Here is a 10,623-nt window from a genome sequence, read left to right as displayed (position 1 = left end):
ATTAGCCGGGCATAGTATGTGCGCTTGTGATCCCACCTACTTGGCAGGCTGAGGCACGAGAATCACTTCAACCCGGGAGGTGAAGGTTCAGCCGAGATTGCACCATTGCACTCCAGCCTGGGTGACAGAGTGACACTCCATCTCAAAAAAAAAAAGAAAGACATTTGATGATGTTGGGTCATTTTCCTTAGGGAACTTTTTTTTTTTTTATAATGTGGTATCGATATACCAAAGGATAATTTTAAAAATTGAAAATATGTGTAAGGCCTTAGTCAAGAGATGAAAGTAGGCTGGGTACAGTGGCTCGTGCCTGTAATCCCAGCATTTTTGGAGACCGAAGAGGGTAGATTGCTTTAGCCTACCAGCCTGTGCAACATAGTGAAATCCTGTCTGTACAAAAAATTAAAAAATTTGCCAGGTGTGGTGGGGTGTGCCAGTAGTCCCAGCTACTCAGGAGGCTGAAGTGGAAGGATTACGTGAGCCCAGGAGGTGGAGGTTGAAGTGAGCAGAGATTGCCCCATTGTACTCTAGCCTAGGTGACAGGTAAAGCCCTGTCTCAAAAAAAAAAAAAAAAAAAAAAAGATAAAGTAAGAAGATTATTCTAGAAAATAGGTAAGGATTAGCCTCCTATGGGAAGAAAATATTCAGTTGGCTATAACTTCTTTTAATTGTAAATCTAAATACACCTGAAGCAATCACGAAACTAAGCAAAAAAAACCATGTCATTATTTTAAAAGGCTTAGTTAGCTACAATAAAAAACAATTATGGCTTCAGAGATTTTGGCCTGTCATAAATCGGGTCTTGGTTCAGTTTAAGCACCAAGTATTTCAATATCTACTAGATGCACAGCAGCAGACTAGTGGTGTAACAAGTGCAAAGCAACACATGATTCCGACTTCCCTCGTGAGGGTTTGTGGTATGGTTGAGGTTGGAGAAAATTGTCTATACTTAACTGCCATGATAGAAATCACTGAAGAAGATAGGGAAGGTTTAAATGAGGTGAGGAATAGGAGTTGGATTAAAAAAAAAAAGCTAGAACAGGAATTTAAACAATTGAAGGGCAAGAGGTGACATTTAAAAATGAACAGAGTGAAAAAGAATAAGGGATATTTAAGCTGGGAGTAAGTTGCCTGTTACAGAGTTAGGAAGGTACATTTGGAGCCGTGTTCCAGATTCAGCTTTCCATAAAACGCTATCCTTTAAGCATGGGAAGTTTTGTGTACAGAACTGATTGAAGAATAATCTGATGGTTATATAGTAAGTGACTTGGAGAAAAAGCACCAGCTTGCCTGGCTAATTTTTAAATTATTTTTATTTTTGTAGAGACAGGGTCTTGCTATGTTGGCCGGGCTGGTCTTGAACTCCTGCCCTCAAGTGATCCTCCCACTTTGGCCTCCCAAAGTGTTGGGATTATAGGCATGAGCCATGGAACCTGGCCAGGAAAAATATTCTTTATTTACATAAATAAAATCGTGTTAAGATGCCAACAGTACCAAGAGTTGTTACCTAAAACTTGCTAGTTAAGATTTCTCCGAAGTTTAAAAAAAGACTTAAAAATAAATATTTTGTCTGCTGGCTATTTAATCTACAACTTCTCCATCACTTTTTATGATTTGTGGGGGGAAAGAGAAGACTGAGGTAGTGTCATTTTGATGGCAAGTTTTTTTGTGTGTGTCTTTTTCTGAAATGAGGTTTCACTCTGTCACCCAGGCTGGAGTACAGTGGCATGAACACAGTTCACTGTAGCCTCAACCTCCTGGGCTCAAGTGATCCTCCTGCCTCAGCCTCTTGTGGGACCACAGGCCTGGCTATTACCCTGTCTGGCTAATTTTTTGATTTTTTTGTGGAGACAGGTCTCACATTGTTGCCCAGGCTGATTTTGAACTCTTGGGCTCAAGCAATCCTCCTGCCTCGGCCTCCCAAAGTGCTGGGATTACAGGCGTGAGCCACTGTGCCCAGCTGCAAGTGTTTTTGTGGAAGATCTAAGCTTGATGTGTGTTAGTAGCATTTCAAATAGATCCCTAGACAGCCCTTTCTCCTAAGACTAATTTAAAGCCATCAGGACTTTCCCTGCATTCTGTTGTGGGTGAAATAGGAATGTGAAATAGAAAATATGGTTTAATTTTTTTAAGAAGAAAAGTTTGTTTAAGAATCTTTAAAGACTTAGGATATATTAGTTAAAACTATGACATCAGTTTTTTTAAAAAGTTATTTTATCTTTTCTCCAGGGCTTGTTTTTAGGATGTTTATCATCCATAGCCTCTTTTTTTCCTTATGTGTCTTGAGTCACTGTAGGTGATGACTATAAGAGGAAAGTTAGTTGAAATCCAGTACTGCAGAATTAATCTAGATAATCAATTATAGGACATTACAGTTACTCTATCAAATGTAATTGGTATTACTAAGTGTCAGAAGAGAGATCATTGATTTTGTTTTTGCTTATTTCTGTTTTGTATAATTATTTTGCACTTTCCCATCTTCCTGTGTGTGTGGCAGGTAACTCCATTAAATGACTCCTATAACTCTTGGATGTGCCCTTCAAGCTTGTTTAGTTGGCAGTCCTGACCTCCTTCATGTACAATATGCTTATTCTTTTCCCTTCACAGTTTTGGAAATTGGTCTTTTATTCTTTGAAAACCTCACACAGAATCAAGAATGTTGTGTATGCAAGTCCTTGATGGAATACAGTCTGAAGCAGAGCCCTTGAGAAGGAATGGAAGTACTCAGGGCCCACCAATACAGATCTTTTACATTTGTAATTGAAGCTTAGGCATCTGCCATGTCTGGGACCTGATGGCTGTCTCACTTTAAGAATCCAGGTTTAGGCCAGGTGCGGTAGCTCACGCCTGTAATCCCAACACTTTGGGAGGCCGAGGCGGGCGGATAACCTAAGGTCAGGAGTTCAAGATCAGCCTGGTCAACATGGTGAAACCCCGTCTCTACTAAAAATACAAAAATTAACTAGGCGTGGCAGTGGGCACCTGTAATCTCAGCTACTTGGGAGGCTGAGGCAGGAGAATCGCTTAAACCCAGGAGGTGGAGGTTGGAGTGAGCCAAGATCACGCCATTGCATTCCACCCTGGGCAACAAGAGCGAAACTGTCTCAAAAAAAAAAAAAAAAAAAAAAAAATCCAGATTTAAAGGTATTCTGCTGTCTCTTCCAACAATGAAAAGATGGTTTATCTTACCTTTCACAAACCAGCATTTTTGGAGCAAAAGTCTTAAGAAAAAAATAGAGTATGATGCATATTATCTACAAACATATAAAATACTTTTTTATATGTTTGTAGAGAAGGCTATCTGGTAGCAGAGATGTGAGTCTTCCTTCCACAGTTGTTGCCAAGGAGTGGGTGCTTTGCCACCTCCGTTACATTTAGGTATGGTCACATGACTAGTTTTGCCAGTGGAATATGAATCAAAGTATTCTTTTCCAGGCTGAGGTGGTGGAAAGGCAGTTGTTCCTTCTCCATTCTCTTTGTGGTAGCTTTGGAAGCCAAGTGTGGAAGGTGACAGTCACAAGGTGGAAAGAGCCTGTGTCCTCAAATCACTACCACGCACTGAATACTTGTGTTGGGATTTATACAAGAAAACTTCTGTTGTGTTAAGCCATGATATTAACACAATTTGGAATTCATATATAGAAGCTAGCATTGCTCTAACACACACATACATCATATTTAATATTAGTCACCCTTGTGAGGGTGATTGTGAGGCAGGCTTGCACAGATGAAGAGGATGTGTTTAACAAGTAACTTCCCTACTATGCAGTCATAAAAAGAACAAGATTACATCCTTTGCAGCAACATGTATGCAGCTGGAGGCCATCATTCGAAGAGAATTAACACAGGAACAGAAAACCAAATACCACATATTCTCATGTTTAAGTGGGAGCTAAACATTGAGTACACATTGTCACAAAGATGAGAACAATAGACACTGGGAACTAATACAGGGGGTAGGTTGGAAGGGGGGTGAGGATTGGAAAACTATTGGGTACTGTGCTCATTTCCTGGGTGAGGGGATCATTTGTACACCAAAACCAGTGACACAAAATTCACCCATGTAACAAACCTGCACACTGAACCTAAACCTAAACACTGAACCTAAAATAAAAGTCAAAAGAAAAAAAAAAAGGAAGTAACTTCCATTAAGGTCAGAGCAGATAGTCAAACTTACATCTGACTGAAGGCTAACGAGGTCTCCCTTATAACATGCTGCATTTTAGAGAAAGAGATCACTGGAGATAAGACAAATCCCACCCTTTCAGATTACAAGTTTCAGTTTATACCAGTAATTTTTTTTATGGATAGGAAAGTGACCAGATATTGGTATGATAAGAAGAATCTTTTAAGTGTTCTAAGTGATTTTAGATTTTAGTCAGATTCCTTTTTACTGGGTTGCCTCTCCAGAGACAGGTGATATTCTTAGATTTACTATTTTGATGGTTCTTGTGAAGGATTTTGTGGGAAGAGTCTTAAGACTTAAGTCTTCAGGGCTTTAGTACTTATTACTATGAAGGGCTTAGGGTCCAGGCCTTAATTCATGAGTATATTCGCTGTTTCACCTTTGTTCACCTACATTCCAGACATCAGGGTCAGGAATCTGTTAGCATTAGAAAGTTTTCCATTTAGTCCTAAACTTGGAGAAATAACCTTTGGAAGATTAAATGGCTCTGAAATAAAGCAGACCACAAGTTATAGAAGTAGAGTAGGAACTTATTTTTGTTTTTTCTTCCTCTTGTTTGTAAGGCTTCCATAGCTATGTGATATTGGAGTGGGAAAAGAAGCGATAGAATTTTATGCCACTTATCTGCTCCCAAAATGAAAAACTTACCATCATCTACAGCAGTTCTGTTGACACAGCCTCATGTTCCTTGAGCTTTTTTTTTTTGAGACGGAGTCTCGCTCTGTCGCCCAGGCTGGAGTGCAGTGGCATATGGTCAGAAGCTTGTTTTATTTATTTATTTATTTATTTATTTATTTATTTATGACAGAGTCTCACTCTGTCACCCAGGCTGGAGTGCAGTGGCGCGATCTTGGCTCACTGCAAGCTCTGTCTCCTGGGTTCACGCCATTCTCCTGCCTCAGCCTCTCAAGTAGCTGGGACTACAAGTGCCCGCCGACACGCCCAGCTAATTTTTTGTATTTATTTTTTAATAGGGACGGGTTTCACCGTGTTAACCAGGATGGTCTCAATCTCCTGACCTCGTGATCCGCCCGCCTAGGCCTCCCAAACTACTGGGATTACAGGTGTGAGCCACCGCGCCCAGCCTATTTTTATTTTTTGTTTTTAGAGATGCGGTCTTGCCATGTTGCCCAGGCTGGTCTTAAACTCCTGGCCTCAAGCAGTTCTCCCACCTCGGCCTTCCAAGGTGCTAGGATTACAGGTGAGACCCACTGCACGCAGCCTGATTTTTTTTTTTTTTTTTTTTTAACATTAGCTTTTTATTTCTGAGGTTATTTTCTCCCTCTAGTGGCTTACAGTTCTTATCAGGAGAGCTTACTCTTCTGCATAACAGGTGGTACTGTAACCCGCTGGCTGGCCTTCTGTGGTTTGGGTCATAAGGATATATTTCTAAGGCTTCTGGCTTCATGAGGACTAAATGGCAGGAACCACAGGTTGTCAAAGAAAAAGAATGACATTTAAGATCAGGTAGTCTGGCATAGACCTATTTTCTGTTGTCAAAACAAAAGTAATATGAAAGATATGAGTATCTCAAGTCTTACCCATGAAAGTTTTGAGTAACCAAAGCAATAGCCTAGCCAGTTATTCACTGCTTCCCTGCTTTGGAAGGCAAAAAATTAACATCTGTATATATTTTTAGTCTTATAAGTTGTGTTAAATAGAGTGCTTGTCTCTCAAAGTATTAAACAGGCAAAGATCCTTGGAAAACTCATAGTCTGAAGTAACATGAATTTTTTTTTTGTAGACAGAGTTTCGTTTTTGTTGCCCAGGCTGGAGTGCAATGGCGTGATCTCGGCTCACCACAACCTCTGCCTCCTGGGTTGAAGTGATTCTCCTGCCTCAGCCTCTGAGTAGCTAGGATTACAGGCCTGTGTCATGCCCGGCTAATTTTGTATTTTTAGTAGAGACGGAGTTTCTCCGTATTAGTCAGGCTGGTCTTGAACTGCCGACCTCAGGTGATCTGCCTGCCTTGGCCTCCCAAAGTGTTGGGATTATAGGTGTGAGCCACCATGCCCAGCTGATGAAATTTAATCCTGTAAGCTTGAGTGCTGGAGAAAGAAAGGCTGGGGCAGCTGGTTCCTTTATTATTCAGCATTGGTCCCTCCATCCCTTCTCCAGCTTACCTAAATTAAGCTCTTTGCCAGGGAAAGATGCTAATTGTCAGGTCAGCATAGCCACTTTTGGAGAAAAGGAATCTGAAGTATGAACAGTACAATGTTTAAGTTCAGGCTATTTTATAATTATAATAATTATTTTTTACAGATGGGGCCTTGATATTGCCCGGGCTGGAGTGCAGTGGCTATTCACAGGCGTGATCATAGCACATGACAGCCTCACACTCCTGGGCTCAAGCAATCCTCCTACCTCAGCCTCCTGAGTGGCTGGGACTACAGGCACATGCCAACATGCCCATCTTGGGCTACTTTATAATTACCTGAGAATGCCAGTCTCAAATTTCTAAAGTTGTAGGTGTTAACTATGAACACTCCTATAAATGATCCAAGAATATACCATCTCAAATCTGCTGCATTTTACTGCCAATATAAGGCCTACTTTCTTCCATGGCTAGCTGTCTTTAGCTATCCTAGCAGACATTCGTATTAAGGACTCTCAAGTTTCCAGGCAACAGCTACACCAAGATTTCTGAAAAGCATGGACAGTATAGTTTGATAGGGGGAAAATAAGATCAAGGCAGACTGGAATAAGCAGTAGGGATAGAAAAGTGCCTTAGAATAGTCCATTTCAATTCTGCTTTGCATCATGCCTAGGGCATAGATAAAGGGCACAGAGCTAGACTATTAAATGTCAGATTTTCCTGAGGGCATTTTGGTGACTAAATCCAGGGATTTAGACTCAGGTACCTTTCAGGAACACAAACCAGGGTAGTTGTTTAAAGCTTTCACTGCATATTAATGATTATGTTAGAGCCATGAACCCTTATTATAAAGTGAATTGGCTCTCTGGAAAATAAAGGCTGCAGTATAATTCAATATTGCATACAATTATCTTTAGATTTTTAAAGATAATGGAAAAAGAGCTTCAATAACTCAAATGTAGTCCTCAGTAGTCCTCAGACAACCCCAAACCCTCATTTTGGCCAGCAGCCTAGAAAAGTATGAAGTTTGACCAGACTGATAAGGCGGTCTTAATAAATGAAGACTGCTTTAGAATAGGTGGTGAGAATTGGTGACGCTGGTTTATTCACCTGATTATGGATAGCTGAATGGAGGCTAAAACCATTTCGTTTGATATATGTTAGACATGGCCAAAGTATTCCCAACCTTTGTGCCACCTTGACATTTAAACCTAGCCTAAAGGATCTTGAGACCTACTTTATTCTTGAAGCAGTGTCTGTCAAGAATCTGAAGGCAAGTGTGAGTCGAAGGGGAAGACAATCCTTTGGTAAGACAAAATAAGACAAATAGCTGAAGTTTGAGGAGAGGGAGAGCACAGTACCTTTTAGCCCAGTGATGTGAATCAACTTTCCATTCAAATTACTCAATTCCTGTCTTCCCACCATATGTTCTATGACTTTTCAGAGGTTAGGAAATTTTTGATGTCATAGTTAAGTCGTAGAGAAATAGCTCTCAATCCTGATTGTTCATGAGAATCACTGAGTAGTTTTAAAGTGACAGGTCCTTTGGTCCCACTCCAAAACTACGGGATCAGAATCTTCAAGAATGGGCTCTGGCTAAATGTGGCTTTAAAAGAGTTCCACAGGTCTGGCACAGTGGCTCACACCTATAATTCTGGCACTTTGGAAGGCCGTGGTAGACAGATTGCTTGAGGCGAGAATTTTGAGACCAGCTTGGGTAACGTAGTGAGATCCCCATCTCTACAAAAAAATTTAAAAAATTATCCTGGTGTGGTGGTGTGTGCCTGTAGTCCCAGCTACATGGGAGGCTGAGGCAGGAGAATCACTTGAGCCCAGGAGTTCAAAGCTGCAGTGAGCTATCATGACACAATTGTACTCCATCCTGAGCATCAGAGTAAGACCCTGTCTCTATTAAAAAAAAAAAAAAAGAGTTCTACAAGGGATTCTACTTTGCAGCTAGGGCTACCAGGTCGTACTTTGGGAGTAATTAAATACCTTTAGAAGGGTTCCTCCAGCTTATGGGAGAAACTGCTGAATGGTCTTTCCAATACGTTTCTCTAAAGACTACTAGTTGGCATAGTTAGTTCCATTAATTTTTTTTTTTTGAAACAGAGTTTTGTTCTTGTTGCCCAAGCTGGGGTGCAATGGCATGATCTCAGCTCACTGCAACCTCTGCCTCCCGGATTCAAGTGATTCTCCTGCCTCAGCCTCCCGAGTAGCTGGGATTACAGGTGTGTGCCACCACACCCGGCTATTTTTTTGTATTTTTAGTAGAAATGGGGTTTCTCCATGCTAGCCAGCTGGTCTTGAACTCCTGACCTCAGGTAATCTGCCCACCTTGGTCTCCCAAAGTTCTGGGATTACAGGCAGGAGCCACCGTATCTGGCAGAAAATTTTTTTTTGAGACAGGGTTTTGCTTTGTCTCTCAGACTGGAGTGCAATGGTGCAATCACAACTCACTGTAGCCTCAACCTCCTGGGCTCAAGCAATCTTCCTGCCACAGCCTCCCGAGTAGCTGGGACTACAGGTATGTGCCACCATGCCTGGCTAATTTTTGTATTTTTTGTAGGGATGGAGATTCACCATGTTGCCCAGGTTGGTCTTGAACTCCTGGGCTCAAGCCATCTGCCTGCCTCAGCCTCCCAAAGTGCTGGGGTTATAGGTGTGAGCCACTGTGCCTAGTTCCATTTTTAAACCTAGAGTTTTTCTTTATGAGTGTCAAATAGAATCCACAGAAAGTGACGTAACAAGCTCACTACACACTCAAAGATCAAAATTTTACTTTACTGTTGACATTCCTAATCCAATGTAGCAGGTCTTGAACGAAACGTTTACATATGCCATATTATTTCATCAGTTCCACAATTGTATGAGGGATTACCACCATTTTATAGATTAGGAAACAACTCAGTGGTGATAGACAGCTAAAGTTACAAAGCTAGTAAGTTTTTAGCATTGTTAATATTAATCGAGGTAATACATGTCAGCTTGAGTGCTTATAGTACTTCAAATGCTTTACATGTACAGAGTAAGTAACTAGTTTATAACTTTTAAAATACGCACAATAGTTCCGTGAAATAGGAAGTATTATCGATATCATCTTTATTTTACAGACAGGATAAATAGGATGTGAACTCAAGATATCTGGTTCCAGAACCTGGGCTCTTGGTCACTGAATCATAAGGCTCAGCCCACTGTACTCAACTACACTTGAGCCAAATTCTGTTTGATAACAAAGTGTAGGCTTTTCCCATATACCAAGTACAGGGGAATAAGTGTTTCCAGGTTTCAACAATCTTTTGGTTCAGCTGGCTAGGCAGTATTATATGAAATGGGCAGTTAAGGACAGCCTGATTTAGATATAAAGTATGTGGTATAGACCAAGTGTTGTGGGAGTTCGGCAAAACCTAGACTTGGGACTATTGAGCTAGATCCTGAAGATTGACTAGGATTTGGGTAAGCAAGAAGGAAAGCATGCGTAAGTGAAGTCAGAGAGGCAGACATGAACATAGCACATTCACAGCAGGCTGAGAAGGTGGTTCCCACCAAGTTGGGGAGTATCTATTAAGGAGCAGAAAACAAGATTGGCTTGGGATGGAGAGTCTTCAACCACATTTTCAGGATCAAGACAAGAAATTCAAGCGAGGTGACTCTCAAAAATTACAAAAATTAGCCAGACGTGGTGGCCTGCACCTGAAGTCCCAGCTACTCAGGAGGCTGAAGTGAGAGGATCTCTTGAGCCTGGGAGGTCAAGGCTGCAGTGAGCCATGATAATGCCACTGCACTCCAGCCTGGGCAACAGAGTGAGAGCTTGTCTCAGGAAAAAAAAAAAAAAAAAAAAAAAAAAAAGGAATGCAAGTGAGAAAGAGCTGATAGAGATAGAATTATACTAAGCTCACGAAGACTGGTGCCATGCTGCTGCTAAGCTTCCTAGATGTTGGCCTCTTATTGCTTGCTCCATATTCTCCTTGGTAAAGGTAAAAGACCAGTAGAAATCCTACAAATTGCTTTAGTAAAACCTGGGCTTCTTTGATAACAGCAGGTGATTCAAATCTTCATGACCAATATCACATTACCTCGGGCCCACAGCTTTCTAGGGACCCAATTTAGTAAATAAAATGGAAGGCAGATTCTATATTCCTAAAATGCAAATTCTACCTTAGAGGTATTTGAAATTTCATGCGTTAAGTGTTGCCATCTTGCTGCTGCTTTTAAAAATACATTCTCTTTGGAGCATGGATGTTAAATTTCTTTTTAAAATTAAAAAACATTTAGATTCAGGGAATACACGTGTAGGTTTGTTACATGGGTATATTGTGTGATGCTGAGGTTTGGGCTCCTA

Source organism: Rhinopithecus roxellana, chromosome 10 (genome assembly GCF_007565055.1).
Source record: "Rhinopithecus roxellana isolate Shanxi Qingling chromosome 10, ASM756505v1, whole genome shotgun sequence".
Lineage (NCBI taxonomy): Eukaryota > Metazoa > Chordata > Mammalia > Primates > Cercopithecidae > Rhinopithecus > Rhinopithecus roxellana.
This window is presented reverse-complemented; position numbering follows the sequence as displayed.